General features: G+C 45.5%; 1 long non-coding RNA gene across 1 annotated transcript in view; it reads left to right on the top strand.

Moving 5' to 3' along the window:
- The window catches only part of LOC102156436, a 30,138-nt gene extending 22,155 nt beyond the window's left edge, over window positions 1-7,983 (top strand). The window contains exons 2-3 of the long non-coding RNA XR_005355394.1: window positions 2,268-2,501; window positions 6,627-7,983. This is a non-coding gene — a long non-coding RNA (uncharacterized LOC102156436). The remainder of the gene's footprint in view (window positions 1-2,267; window positions 2,502-6,626) is intronic.
- The last annotated feature ends 8,247 nt before the right edge of the window (window positions 7,984-16,230 follow it).

Genomic DNA, 16,230 nt, shown 5'->3' with positions numbered 1-16,230 from the left:
GGCATTTACAGGCGTTGCCGTAACAACGGATTGTAAAGTTAGACAGTCAGTTGATTTCCGTAGCTATCCCCAGGAAAATAGTAAATAAACATGTCTAGACTTATCCATATGCATTATCACTTTTACTAATTGATCGAGTCATCCGGACATTCTTGGCCCTCAATGGTACTGAGTTGACTGGAGGTTTACGTACGTGTCTGAGTCACAGAACTGAACAGATGGATGTGTGGTTTTCACTTGGCAATTGATTCGTGTGGTGTTTAATTCATTTCAGGACTTTTAAATGGTGCATAATTTAGGTTAAAGCTTCTGAGCGGCTCTTGACTGCAAAGGGGCCTCTCCTCATGGAACAGGTGTCTGCGACCATGTGCTTCTGCTCTGCATCCCCGATTGACACCAAACTTCAGGAAAACTTTGGAAAAGATTTCCTCTGTATTTATTTAGGAGATTTATGCTGGGCCTTTACAATCACTGTAGCTCACAGCTCTGGGGAAGAACAGGCATATTGACAAAACATGGCACCGAAGAGCGGAAATGCAGCCCAATTAAAACGAGGCAGCTGATTTCACGGAGGCCGTGGGACGATTTGACCAGAGTTCCTGTTTTAGCTCAGTTGGGTCTACTTCGAAAACACCCATTCCAGCATCTTGGAGACTTGTTCAAAAGGCATGTCACCCTGCCTTTTAATTAAGTTAATTTAGTGGGTGGCAACACGGCATTTGAAAGTAGAATTGCATAGAATATAATAGATTAAAATATTGTAGAATATAATGGAACTGAATCAGATGGAATAAAACAGAAAATATCAGGGAATCTGGCTTCAATAAGACTAGGGAAGGTTCTATACAACTATGTGGGCAAGTAGATGCTCCTGGTGACCAGGGTGAGCCTGGAAGGAGCAGCGATGGACCATCTTCCTGGTCCAATTCTATATGGTGATGGAGATTTCCCTTCCTTCCCTGCTCCTGTCCGTCCTTCTGTTCCTTCCTCCCTTCCTTCTTGCCTTCTTTCTTTTTTCCTTCCTTTTTTCCTTCCTTTGTTCCTTCCTTCCTTCCTTCCTTCCTTCCTTCCTTTTTTTATTCTTTATTTTCCCCCCACCCTTATATCGAGTCACAGTTGCCAGGACACTGACTCCAGTGTGGACCATCCCTCAGATGTTCACTACAAGCAGAACAGGAAGATAATTATTACACTTACAATTATACCTTCCAATTCCAAAGAAGCTGTGTAACCTTTCAGAAGTAGCAAAGTACAATTTCAAGTGAACTTTCACTCATTTATAAATGTACAAACTTCCAAGTTCCTGATGTCTCCTCCTCTGGCCCCACCACCTTTTGCAGGAATGGAAGCCTTTAAAAAAACAATCACTCTACATAGGTCCTCCTGCCTAAAAAGAAAATAAAACTTCCTTTTGCATAACCAGTCACAAGCGTTTGAGTCCGATTTGCAGGCCCGCACTGTGAGCTAGGTTGAGCCTTGGATCTGGAATCCAAAAGGAGCTCACCAACCCACTTATTAAAACAAACACGTATGAAGTCAGTGTGCATCATCAGGAAGGGGATGGAAGTCAATCTGAACAAAAATTGGTCTAGCTCCTGCCCTTATGGGGTTTTCTAGCCAGAAGGGAAGCACACATTCGTCCATTAGGACGATTTATAAAACCCAGTGTATGGTGCCTGCAGCTGACAGTGGGCCACGCACGTGTGGGGCTGGGGGTTCTCAGGGGAATCTCTACTTTTCTGTTCCATTTTGCTGCGAGCCCAAGACTGCTCTGAATAATGAAGTCTACTTAAAAATAAGACAAAGGAACAATGATAGCGGTGAAACAATACAAAATTGTAACCATGAAAATGCTCACACAGAGAGGTACCTACTACCACCAGAGGAGATTTTTTAAGTGATCTAATTTTTCCTGTTGAACCTGATGTCAAAATAAAGAGTTGGTGTAGACCAAGCAGACAGATGATGTTCTGGCTGGAGATGGGAGCATGACTGGGAGGGAGGAGGGGCAGACTTGGGAGGGCTCTAGAATAGGGGGGACCCCCTGCCTCATGGGTTTGGGCCAGAGAGAGAGAGAGAATGAGAGAGAGAGAGAGAGAGAGAGATGACCCCAAGGGAGGACACCACGCCGGGGCAGGCCGTAGAAGCTTGAAAAGGATTTTTTATCTCATGCTGGTGGGAAATTGTTTAAGACTTTGAAGCAGGGAAATGCTGTAACAACACCGGCTTCTTTTAAACATTTTGTCCCCACTGTCTTCTGTTTACAGAGGCGGACGCTGCCGAGAAGCACACAGATCAGTGCATTTTCACACATGTCCCCGGGTCACTTCACCACCCAGGTCAGAACGGAGACTTCCGTCCACGCCAGGAGCCACCTGCCCCTGCCCGGGCCACACCACCTCCACCCCTCTGACACTCACACCGCCCCGACTCCGCGGCTGTAGTAGGGACATTTGTGTGCAGAACCGATTGTCGATGTGAGCGACCTGATGAATTTGAAGGTGTGTGGAGCAGGACAAAGCACACAGGACGCGGACACCATGTGGTCGCAGCCGTCTGAGGTTCAGGCTTTCTTTCTGAAAGAGTGGTTAGGCCTCATTCTAGAGTCTAGAGCGGAGACAGGCCCAGGGCCTGGCAGTAAGCCAGAGGAAAGCCCTTCGCTGTCGTGAAGGAGGGAGCCGGGTGGGCAGGCGTTCTGGGGTAGGCTCCGTGCGGCCGATCCCCGAGGGGCAATCCTGCCCCTGCCGACGGTCACTTCTGAGATCCGGAGCGAGACCCCCAAATGTCGGATGCCTTGGGTCCCTCCTCTGCATGTGGCGAGACCAATGGTGCTGTTGGTTCCATGCAAAGCATGAACCCGGTAAAAGGCGTCAAATGCGGTGACGGTGTCGGGCACATGGCGAGTCCATCCAAGCACTAGCTCTTGTTGTGACGAGGGATGTTGGCAGGACCCGTTTCAGCATCGCGTATTTTCCACGCACGCACACCGAGTCGCCACTCCACACTGTTGTGAGAGAGGAACACAACCCGGGAGACACACATGTGGGAATCTTGCCATCAAGGTTCCATGAAACCGTATTTTGAGTTAGAGAAACACTCCAGGAAAGTCTGTTAGACGCCGAAAGGCACGTCTTTGGCCAGGGGACAGTCCAGCAAATGGAGCCTGTATTCTGAATCTTTACAAAACAACTTTATAAATTTCCCTTTACCTGCTGGTGGCCACTTTCATAATTGCTGGTGCTGCTGCCCAGAGTATGAAATTAAACACCTTTTTTTTTTTTTTTTTTTTTTTTGGCAGAAAAAGCCTCCAGCTGATTTTTCTCTCAAATAATGTGGGGTGATTTTTAAAAGAACTCAGACACACAAAATCCTATCTTTTTTTAAGGCTTCAGGAAGGGGTCTTCAGAAAGAGTGAAGCAAATCCAAAATAAAAGAACCTTTTTCTTCCTTCTCTCTCTCTTTTTTTTTTCCCCCTTTTAAACATTTTAAGCAAACTGTATATATCTGGACTCTGCTAGGCTGGTGGGATTTCTTTCTGATTAGAAGACAAATCCTATTTTTGGATTCCCCTCTTTCTCTATATCCATTTTTATTTCTTAAAAAAAGAAAAAGGGTTAGCTGCCTGCCAGGGCATGGCACCCTGGTCTTAATAGAGAAATCCGAAATCTAGGCCAGCGAGAAAACGAGTCTTTGAGGTCTCCACGCTTCACCATGGGACGCACTTGGCCTTGGCCTGCAGCCCTTCGGAAAACGCGTTCCCCTCGTGCGGGGCCTGCCCTGCTGGTCCCCAGCCCGGCGCTGCGGGTCTCATTAGCTCTTCAGGAATTCTCAACCCACCCCCGAATGTGGTCCCACAGGAGTCTGTCAAGGCCCCTGCTTTTCAACGCTCTGGGGGAGCGGAAGGGGACACTTTCAAGATCCCAGACGGACTGGCATGGGGCTTGGAGCAAGACGGAGACACCCAGGTAGCAGGCCATGAGGGAGGCAGACAAAAGGGAACAGACCCAAGCCACTCCTTCTAGCAACTTCTGAAAGTCACCCTGTGTGTATTTTGAGAACAGAGGGACAAAGGGAGAGGATAAACTTTTAAAGAAGGAATGACAACGCAGCGCGACCATGAGACACAGGCGGTGCTCCCCATGGCCCGAGCTCGGGCCTCCTTATGAGGGTCTCTGCAGAGCAGGGAGCAAATGCTTCAGTAGAATGTTCCTAACAAAGTGCACCAGGGCACCCACAGCACGTGCAGAGTCCTCTCCTCGGGGTGGGTTGCATCTACAGGACAGGCTTCACCCCTTCATGTCATCCTTGCACCTGCTCGGCCTGGCTGGCGGGCGCGGGCTGCCTCTGGGTCTGCCTCTCCAATGCTCCTTGCTGCTCCCCAGCTCCCAGGGGCCTTTTGCTCCTGAGTCTGGCTCTTCCACCCCGTGCGCTGCTCCAGCCATTGGGGCTGGTTTGCTGGCTCTGCTCAGAGTAGGTCTGCGTGGTGGGGGGAGGAGTGAGACAGCATCTGATAGGCGGTCGCTAGTCTAGAGCCTTGGAGGTTTTGTTTTTTTGTTTTTTTGTTTTCCTAAAAACATTTCTTTGTCCTCATCAGTCTTGAGTTTTATTACAAATGCATCCCCAACCTAAACTTTTTAAAAAAAGAGTTAGCCCAGGGACGCCTGGGGGAGCTCAGCGGTTGGGCACCTCCCTGCAGGGGCCTGTTTCTCCCTCTGCCTGTGTGTGTCTCTGCCTCTCTCTCTCTCTGTGTCTCATGAATAAATAAATAAAATCTTAAAAAAAAATTAGCCTGGCTTAGGTGTGTGCCAAGCCTTGAGCAGGAAGTGGTATGGCCAGACCCCTTGAAGGATGATGAAGTTGGTGTGGAGGAAAGTGCTGAGAAAGCAGTGCCCACCTTCGGCTCTGGGGTTGCCTCACCTGAAGCCCAGGCTAACCTATTAGGGCTTATTACCCTAACTCATTTATGTTTCACTTTGAATTGATTAAAATATTATACTTATTACATGCTCAGGACCCCAACCTAGACATGCCTAATGCTTCAAAGATACAGAAACACACGGAACCAAGGATTTATAATGAAATGTGATAGCTGCTGATGAAGCCATATTAAAATAATATGGCTACTGAGGACTTAAATGCCTCTGGTTTTTGAGCTTCTAAGAGCTGAGACCAGTTTTACTGGGAGTGTAAACTCATGGTAGTAGGTGGAATGAATTTTCGGCCTCCCCATGCATCTTGTATTCTTCAATTGAATAGTCTTGGCCTTGAGAGTATCTGGTTTGGAATCTTGGCTCAACCTCCTGTTAACAGTCTTGTAAACTCAGTCAAATTATTGAAACTCCATGCCTCAGTTTGGGTGCAACTCAGCCGACATGTTGAGTAAAAGCCAACATGTTGAGTAAAGAGGGATTTTTACTTTTCTGCAAAATGAGGATGATAAAACAATATTTAACTAATAGGTTGTTCTGGGAATGAAATCAGTGAGTGCTTGCGACGTGCTCGGGTCAGTGCCCGATCCACCATGAGAACCAGCACGCATTAGTTCTGGGGTGGTGGTGGTTGCTCTTGTTACCATTGTAGGTGGATGAACTACCCGGTCATCTCCCTGCCTATGTGAAAAATCATCCTGGAGTCAAGTTGCACATTCTGGAGACTCTCAAACTCACTAGTGTGGATGGATGATGGCCTGTTCGTCACATCAGTAAAGGCTTACTGATCCACCATCAGACCCAAGTTAGACTGATGGGTGTGATAAAACTTTGGGCCAGGGGAGTTCCAGAATCATTCTTATAAAAGATACCAAAAACACTTATCAAGAAAAGATGACCTGTCATAATTAAAAAACAAAACAAAACAAAACAAAAAACCTTCTAGGAAGGGGAACTAAATACCCACAAATGATATCAACCATTAGATCAGAATACTGGTCTTAGAATCCAGCTGCGTTGCCAGTCTCAAGGTCAGTCCATTCCCACTGGCTAAAACCCTGGGCCTATTATTATAGGATCATATCTTGCTAGAAGTTATAAAGACCAGGTGCCGTGCAATCTTTTGTTATCTGGAGAGGCAGGGAAGGAGAAAAAAACATTTTTTTTTTTTTTTAGGATTTATTTATTCCTGAGAGACACACAGAGAGAGGCAGAGACACAGGCAGAGGGAGAAGCAGGCTTCCTGTGAGGAGCCCGATGTGGGATTCGATCCCAGGACCTTGGGATCACACCTGAGCTGAAGGCAGATGCTCAACCGCTGAGCCTCCCAGGCATCCCAAGGAGAAAATCTTTTATCTGTCAACTCGGCCAATCCTGCATCCTTTATAGTTAAGAGTTTATGCTTCTGTGTATTTATTTCATCTTGCATATTATCCCAGGCAACAAACAAATGCCATTGGATGTTTTAATATTTTGACTGGGATTCACCTTAGCTAGGTCATTTAGCTCACTAGGTGCATGTTATAGAATGACTTGTGTCCCCGTCAAATCTATATGCTGAAGCCCTAACTCCCCATGTGGAGATGGGGCCCTTCAGGAGTTAGTTAGGATTAAATGAAGTTATCAGGGTGTGACCCTGACCCAATAAGCAGACGAAAAGACACCAAAGAAGTATCTTCCCTTTCTTTCCACTCACAGAGAAGAAGGGCCTCATAAGGACACAACGTCTGCAAGACCGGAAGGGAGTTGTCATCAGGAACCAACCCCCCCAGCACGTAATCTTGGAATTCCAGCCTCCAGAACCCTGAGAGAGAAATGTCTGTGATGCTCTTTTACGGCGGCCGAGCTGACTGACATAGCGCTTTCCAGGTTTCACATGATTTCGGCACCAGAAGGCTCACCAGCCTGTCTGCTTCACCAGAGCGCCTCTCTTCAACTTTCATGACTCCTTTCTCCTGTTTCTTGATGCTTCAGAGACGGTGCCTCGAGAGCTTAGACTCCCACTGACACTCTCCTCCAGGCTATTCCTGTTTTCTAGGCTCTTTAAGACTTTACTAAAACTCTTCTCAAGTCCCTTAGAACTTCTACACGCTGCTGTCCCAGAGCCGGTGCCCCTTAGGTCAAGATTTGTCATGGCAACAGCCTGCTTCCGGTACTCCCATCTCTTCTGGTGTCGGGAGCTGCATAGCACATCCTCCGGACGTTGCATGGCATCCAACAAGAGCAATGATTTGTCTCGTTCCTGGATCTGTGATTTGTGCAAGCCCAGGATGTGGTCTGGGGTGATCTGTGAGGACGCACTCCTAAGATGGCACCCCAGCATGGCTGGCAAGGTGTTGTGGGGTGTTGGCTGGGAGCTTGGCTGCGGTGGACGGGCTGAGGGCTGTGGTCACTTTTCTGTGGATCTCTCCTTGGGTCTTGGACTTTCTCCCTGAAGAGAAGAAGTAGGGATGACCGTTTCTTGGGATCTGGATCTAGAACCTGGCAGTTTCCTTTCTACCGTAGTCAATGGGTCAGGTTGATGCAGAGCACAGATTCAAGGGGGGGGGGACAGACACCCCACATCTTGATGGGAGTAGTGTTAGGAATGGAGGGCTATGTTTAAAAACTAACCATATTTTAAAAAAGCAGAAAAACTTAAGGGGTCACATTTATTAAATTCGAGGGCATGATGCCCTCAACAATAGGGAAATTATTTCACATTTTTAAAAATAAAAGCCACTTTAAATCGTATTATTCCTTTCAAAGTAAAGAGCATGCAACAAGAACTTGAAAATTAAATCAACTAACCCATATACTGATGGCTTTATCTCTGATTCTGTGACAGTGGTCCACCGAAAGATATGTAAATTTTAAAGATTTCACCCCAGCTAAGGGTCAACTCCATGATCTCGTTTCCTCATCTTTGAAGTAAAAATGGAATCAACCCTACAACTTGACCTTACGACCCTTGGACTGTAACTAACTCATGTTCCTCTGAAGGTTTTATGTTCCATCACTTAACCCGTGGAGCTCAAGTTGCAACGTTTTAAAGTATATAACCAATAATTTATAAATAACCGTAGCTTTTTAAAAATTTATATACTCTCAAAATGAGCATGACCTCCAAGTTCAAATACCCAAGGAAATGGCTTTTTGGAGGGCCTGACATAATAAGATTAAATTTAATTTTAAATTTGCATTTAATTTGCGGTTGGGTTTGAAACCACTTCTTGCTAGGCAAAGTGCTTTTTCTCCACAGCCTTTATGCCTCTGCTGCACTGGCCCATAAAGATGCCAGTGGAATCCCTCACCTTTCTACCAGGGGTCCTTAAGTAATTTTAGAAACATGTTTTATTTCTGACTTTTTGAAAGCAGGAATAGAGACAAAGACACCTCAGTCAATGGCTCAAGGACACACGGAAAGGCTCTTCTCTCTTTACGAGTGTCCTCCTCTCAGTGCCAGGCAGGGCTGTTTAATTGACACTTTGCTTTTAGAAAGCACCCGTTATTGGTACCTGACTTGGTCTACACTGAAGAGCAAGTGCATAATTTGTGCAGTGTATTTTCTCACAGGGTTAGCGTCAGACGATTTTCCACGTGAAGCCTATTCCAGATCATTAACACTACTTTTTTTGAATTTTGATGCCCCAACTGGGTAGCCCCACCTCAGAGATGATTAGCAGATCTGTAGGTTAGCGATTTCCCTCTTATAAGATACACTCTGCCGCATTATCTGTCCATAAGAATTTAGCATGACTACTACATTGATATTTATAATTTATCTTTTGCTTTTATTTATATTTATATATTTATATATATTTATATTTTATCTATAAAGATAAATCATTTATTTATTTATTATTTAAATTTATTTTTTATTTATTTTTATTTATATATATATATTAAGATTTATTTATTTAGTTAGTTATTTTTTGAGAGAGAGAGCTCACATGTTCACGCAAGCAGAGGGAGGGGCAGAGAAAGAGAGAACCTCAAGCAGACTCCCTGCAGAGCACAGAAGCCCGACATGGGGCTCGATCTCATGACCCTGAATTCATGACCTAAACTGAAATCCAGGGTTGGCTTAACTGACTGAGCCACCCAGATGCCCCTATTTATAGTTTTTAATATCTTTATTTTTTAAGGGTAATTATAAGTTTACAATAAAATTGAAAAGTTATACACCACTCCACATGTGTACAGCCTCCACACTATCGACGTCCCTCACTAGCGTGGAATGCTCGTTGCCGAGGATGAATGCCAACCATCACCCGGGGTTCGCCCCTGGTGTACCTCCTCTAGGTTTGGACTAATGGCTTTGAATATCTGTATGATGACCTGTATCTATCATAAAATCCCACGGAGAATTTTCACTTGCCCTAAGATTCCCCTGTGCCCCACCTGCACATCTCTCCCCACCCCCATTTGCAATGGTGATCACTGTTATAGCTGTGCCTTTTCCAGAATATCATAGAGATGGAATTGCATAGGGTGCAGCCTTTGCAGATTGGCCTCTTTCACTTGGTAATGTGCATTTAAGTTTCCGCCATGTCTCCTTCTTGAGAGCTCATTTCTTTTGAGTGCTGAGTAATATTCCATTGTTTCTTTTTTTTTTTTTATTCTTTTTTTTTTATTCCATTGTTTCGATGGGCCACAGTTTACTCACCCATCCACCTGTTGAAGGACATCTTGGTTGCCTCCAAGTTCTGGCAATTGTAAATGAAGCTGCTGTAAACAGCCGTGTACAGGTTTTGGTGCACGCATACATTTTTAACTCTTTTTGAGTAAATACGAAGGAACATGTCGTTTGTTTTTGTGACAAGAAAAATATCTAGATTTTTTTGGTGATATAATTGAACTCCAACACTACAATTCTGCATTACTAAAAATCTGATAGACATATTCTTCTCCTCCCAGAGTTGTATAATATTCTGTGTCTTTGTGTCCTGTGCAAATAAGTAGAATAGTAAATGTGTACACATTCATCTGTGCATATATAGTTTTTATCCCAGCAAAAACGGTGCAGAATGACTTGATGCTTCTCAACCTGTGGTAAGCCATGTCTTCATTTTATATTTGGGGATATGCAGAGATGACAGTACCATTTTTTTTTAAATGCAGAATTCTCTTTTCTCCATTTGCTATCTGAAACTTATCACTAATATTTTTTTCTTAGACTTGCCATTTTACAACAAAATGATATCATTCTTCCTTTAACATCATATATTAGTATTTTAGGAAGGGCTATAGAGACACATTTTTTTTTAGATACACATTTTTAATTCAGTGTACTTTTTAAAAAAGGTTTTATTTATTTATTCATGAGAGACACAGAGAGAGAGAGGCAGAGACACAGGCAGAAGGAGAAGTAGGCTCCCTGTGGGGAACCTGATGCGGGACTCAATCCCAGGACCCCAGGGTCATGATCTGAGTCAAAGGCAGATGCTCAACCACTGGGCCACTGGGGAGTCCCTCATTCAACGTACTTTGAAAGAATAGTCAACTACTATATAAAAACAATATGCTGTACAGTCAAAAATAATAAAACCCTAGAAATAGGAAAAGTTAGTCAGAAGCAAGTGTTTTAGTTACTTACTGAGTATACTGTAGCCGCCTCTCCTCTTCGACATTCTTAATACCCAAACCGTGACAAGCATGGCAGGAGGACCCATGAGTGTTTCTGTTTGTGCTTCCCTGAAGCCCTGAGCTATCAACCGCGAAGGTCTGACATTTGCCACACCTGCCAAACCCCATGCCTCGCTTGGTCTACACAGCAGCCCTGTGAGTTGGAGATTGGGGTTAACAGCCCTGCTTCCCGAGTGAGGAAGCTCCAGGGTGGTGTGGCCTGAATTTCCGGAGCTGGACAGAGAACCCCATTTAGGAGAACATCCAACCCTCCCTCCCCCCGAAGGAGATGAGCTTGCTTTTTACTGTCCCTGCTGGAAGCGAAGACAGGTAGTCATAAACCTGTCCTCCTACGAAAGTAACCAAAAGTGAGGATGGATATTCATTAAGTCAAGTGTCATCTCTGGGAAGCCATTTCTCGTTACATTTCATAAGATTTAGAAACATGAGAAGCCCTAGGAATTCCCTGGTTTAATCTCTGGCTTTCGTGCTCTGACACCCGACATAGAAGAGGTGACTCATATGGCTCGTCAATGGCCCTTGGAACAGTGTCCCGTCACCTCGTGAAACTGTCTTCCCAGTTGGGAGGCTGTGGTTTGCATTAGTTCTGCCTCATTTAGAAAAACCCTGGCATGTCCCGCTGCTGCATGTGGGTGTGGGGACAAGGGTGAGGGGGCTTCTTGTGCTCCCAACACCTTCGGGGGCAGAGGGTTCAGGGAATAACCGTGGTAGTGATGGGGTAAGCGGAGTGCCCAGGGGGCTCCTCTCCTGGTCCGAGGCTGGGTAGGGGGACTGTGGCCCCAGGGCAGGGCTCTTGACCCTTGCTGCCGCCAGGACCGGCGGGAAAGAGACTCAGAGATGTGGCACTTTTGTATTATTTTAATTCCAAATCACACGACACTTCTCTGACGGAGTACTCCTTTTGATGCTTCACTTGTCAGCGACTTAAAAAATGCCTCCTGTCAAGTGACGGAATGAGCACTGGGTGTTATTCTGTATGTTGGCAAATTGAACACCAATAAAAAATAAATTTATTATTAAAAAAAGAAATGCCTCCCGAAGGTGTGGCAACGGGGTCTGTTGGGACCCTGATCGTCTTCACGTATCTCCCTCTGTTCTGCTTACATTTCACCAAAAGCCATTCAGCACTTTCAACGAAATTCAATGACCGTGTCCACATATTAACATCTCACTAGGTTTCTTTTCTGTTTTACTTTTTTTTAAGATTTTATTTATTTGAGAGAGAGATCAGAGTGAGAAATGGAGCAAGAGTGAGGGGAGGAGCAGAGGGAGAAGCAGATCCCACCCCCACACACACGGCTGAGAAGGGAGCCTGACGTGGGACTCGATCCCAGGACCCTGAGATCATGACCTGAGCCCAAGGCAGACCCTGAACCTACTGCGCCCCCCAGGCGCCCCTCAATAGGTTTATGAACCTTTCCTGAGACCCTGAGATGGTACACTGAAACCTTGACTTGTACCAACACCTCGGAATCCAAATCAATAACATCTCCTCGTCCTCTGAGCGGGGCCCTTGCCACCAGAGCGCTAGTGGGACCAATGACTTTGTCAAGTGTTCTTTTTTTTTAATAATAAATTTATTTTTTATTGGTGTTCAATTTGCCAACATATAGAATAACCCCCAGTGCTCATCCCGTCAAGTGCCCCCCTCAGTGCCTGTCACCCAGTCACCCCCACCCCCACCCTCCTCCCCTTCCACCACCCCTAGTTCGTTTCCCAGAGTTAGGAGTCTCTCATGTTCTGTCTCCCTTTCTGATATTTCCTACCCATTTCTTCTCCCTTCCCTTCTATTCCCTTTCACTATTATTTATATTCCCCAAATGAATGAGACCATATAATGTTTGTCCTTCTCCGATTGACTTATTTCACTCAGCATAATGTCACGTGTTCTTTCTCTTTTCTTTTTTCCCCGAGCTTTACGGAGGTATAATTGACCCAGAGAAATTGTGCATATTTAAGGGTACGACTTGATGTTGTGGTATAGGTGACATCTGCCATCCGCGTCCTCTAGGAAGGCCCGAGAAGGTGTTGGGCCAAGTGAGATGCGCTGGCCGCCGAGGGACAGGTTGGGCATGGGCTCCCTGAAACGAGGGGTGTGACACAGTGTTCAGTTCAGACATCTCCCCGGCTCACTCTCGGGGCTTGGGATGGGGAGGAGATTTTTAACCTTGACGTACTCTGAAAGGCTGGATTTATTCCAAGCTTATAAAGTAGATCGTTCCTTCCTAATGTCATTTTTAAATCCCATTTAAAATTTCTGTAACTGCCCTTTATTTCTGGCCCAAATAGTCATCAGAATACAGAGACCATATTTATCCGGGTAGGTTGTTCTAGTTTTTTTTTTTTAAAAAAATGTTATAACAGAGGAAAAACAAAAAAAAAAGAATAGAGACCCCAGTCAAAATTCTCGGAATGTGGCTATTATTTATAGGCGCATAAAAAGCAAGACCACTAAGCACCAACAGGAGATGTTTCAGTTGGAAGCCAACGATCAAAACCCAACACACGACAGCTACTATCTTCCTGTCTGCTTCTGTAGGACCATCCTTTTTAGATTCCACGTGTAGGTGAGAACATGCAGGTTTTTGTCTGTGTCTGGCTTATTTCACTTAGTATGATATCCTCCAGTATGACATGCATCTTATGATAAATGGCAGGACTTTTTTTTATGCCGAATAACATCCCACATCTTCTTTATCTGCTCATCCACCAGTGGACACTTAAGTCATTTCTATGTCTTGGCTACTGTGAACCCGCTGCATGAACACCGATGTGCACATAGCTCTTCAAGACACAGATTTCAGGGCACCTGGGTTGCTCAGTTTGTTATATATCTTCCTTCAGCTCAGGTTATGACCCCAGGGTCCTGAGATCGAGTCCTGCCTCGGGCTCCCTGCTCAGCGGGGAGTCTGCATCTCCTTCTCCTTCCACCCCTCCACCTACTTGTGCTCCCTCTCCCAGGTAAATAAATAAAAATATTTTAAAAAAGAGATACTGACTTCATTTCCCTTGGGCGGATACCCAGGAGTGAGATTGCTGAATCATGTGGGGGCGCGGAGTTGGTGAAAAGGGGAGATGTGAGCCCGAGGGCACACCTTGAAGTTCCAGAGGATGAGTAGGTCTACAGAGTTAACGTACAGCACAGTGACTGCAATTATTAATGCCGTACTGGATACTATGAATTTGCTAACAGACCTGATTTCAGGTGCTCTCATCACACACACGCAAAGGTCACCAAACCAGGAGACGGTGTGTGCAGTAGTTTGACTGTAGTAAACACTTAACTACACACACGTGTATCAAACCATCACACTGTGCACCTTAAATATACACATCTTTTTTTTATGGCACAAATCAATGAGTCGTGAAACACAGGAGAGCGTGTCAGGTTGAGCCAGTGTCGTGGGAGGACAGATGAAATTATGTGACCTTTTCTCTCTGACACAGTTTGAGTCTGATTTGCTGTGATCGTCCTTCTAGAAGCAAACCCTCATGTTATGATGCGCTAGATTGACCGACGGCCAAACCTCTTGAAAATGCACCTTCCAGCTTCTAACCAGACACCAGTCCATAGGAAGAGGATGGATGTCAGCCTTCAGCAGCCAGCTCCGCAGCTCTCGGACCCAAGAGAGAGGGAGTGGACACAGCGGGGAGCCCCCGGTGTCACGGGGAGCCGCACGCAGCAGGTGGAAGCCCAGGTAGCAAATGTCGTCCCCCGGGGGAAGCGCACAAGCTCCCTGGCACGGATGCAGGCTCATCTTTCTACAAAGTCGATTTGCTTCTATATTGACACGAAGCTGTTCTTTCCCAATTCAAGGGTCGCCACAGTTTATGACAACGTGCACTCTCGGGGGAGGCAGTTTAGGAAAACACAGAGTGAGGCCTCTTTCCGTGGAGGGGGGTGAGCCCCGCGTATGTAGTTAATAGGCTACTTATGCAGAAGATTTGTGCGTGTAATTAAGCTACAGGGAAGAAGCCAAAAGAGCAAGACAGTATTCGTCTTTCTTCAATATTAGTGTAGTTGTTTGGGAAATCATACTTCTTTTTAACGTTTTGTGCCATTTTCAGGGAAGGTTGATATTTTACCCAGAAGCGACCAAAAAGGGAATATTAAAACATAAATAAATGGAAAACAGAGAGTTTGTCTGCGGTACTCTTTCCTAGAAGCAGGAAGGCTGGAACTAACGTCGTACCACCATCCAAATCTGATGAGTAATGCTGCTGATCTTTGTCTTAAACAAAAACGATGCGTAATAACTGTCGTGCAAATGTATGAACTTTGAAAATCAGCAAGATGATCATTGCTATCTCCGCCGCGTGATTGTGTGTTGTCGTTGTCATTTTAGCAATGACATTAGATGCGTAGATTCTCAGGGACCTCTTCCATTGGAAGATCTTCTATTCCACTCTTTGAAAAAGGAATGTTTGGGGAACATGCAGTTAGGTGTCTTGGGTCATAAGGTAACTCCAGTAGGAGATTTTAGCAATTTTGGTTTTCTTAGTTTTTGCAACAAATACTAAGCTTCTAACTTACCCCTGGAGTGAAGAAACGGAGGCAGCTGCTTGTAGTCCCCAAAGTGCTGCTCTGGTTTTAGAGAATACTGCAGCACTTTATTTACTTAGTTATTTTTTTTAAAGGTTTATTTATTTGAGAGAGAGAGAGAGAGTGAGCAGGGGGCAGGGCAGAGGGAGAGAGAAAATCTCCTGTGGATTCTGTGCCAAGCACGGAGCCTGACGCGGGGCTCGATCGCACAACCCTGAGATCACAACTTGAGCCAAAACCAAGAGTGGGGGCTTGACCAACTGAGCCACCCTGGTGCCCCACATACTGCAGCCCTCAAAAGAAACCTTTCTGTAGAGCCTCTTTCCCACATTTTTCTCCCCTTTGTTCTCTTTGCCTTCAAAACACTCCACGACAATCAACACAAGTCTGGAGGGCAGATGCCTCCAGCCAAGGAGAAGACAGGGACAAGGGAGGAAAACGCGGTGTTAAGACGTGGTGTAGACGCAGTGAGGCAAGTGCACGTGATCAGAGGTGTGCATGGGGCCTTGTCTGAACCACTGGAGGCAGAGCGGGCCATGCCTGCCATTGCTTCTCTCTCTCGAGGTGCCCGGTATTTTCTTAATGTGGTGCAGAGCTGGGCGGGCGTCGGAGGTGTTGGGGTCCTCCTCGGAGCATGAGGGCTCCTGTCCCAACCCTTACCCCTAGTCAGAGACCCTCCAGATCCGTGTAGGACTCACGTCCTCGCTGATGTGGCCCGTAGGAACCCGAGGCCGGCTGGAATCCTGCGGAACGTTCCCATGTAAGGTCTGAAATGCTCAGTGCATCCTTCCATGCCACAGACGTGTTGCAGATGGCACTTGGCTAGATTGCATCTGGTTTCCATCTTGTAAAAGTTAACTTTAATTTTGTCACTGTAGGTTTATTTCCTTACGACACTGGGTTTAAGCTTTCTTGCACAATATTCTGCTACAGATTAAACTCCTTTTAGGAGGACAACTTTGGTTTCTGTGACTAAGCAAATCCTGCCTCTGGAGAAAGAATTTTTTTAAAAAAATCAAAACATACAACTCACATTTCTTTTTTTTTTTTAATACAGTTTTTGGGAGGTTTTTTTTTTTGCCCTGAAATAAAACATTAGGTCCTAAACTCTGGATAAAAATAGTTGTGGTT

This window comes from Canis lupus, chromosome 2, assembly GCF_011100685.1.
Source record: "Canis lupus familiaris isolate Mischka breed German Shepherd chromosome 2, alternate assembly UU_Cfam_GSD_1.0, whole genome shotgun sequence".
In the NCBI taxonomy this organism is placed as follows: domain Eukaryota; kingdom Metazoa; phylum Chordata; class Mammalia; order Carnivora; family Canidae; genus Canis; species Canis lupus.
The sequence above is the reverse complement of the archived record's forward strand: the minus strand, read 5'-3'. Positions and strand labels throughout refer to the sequence as shown.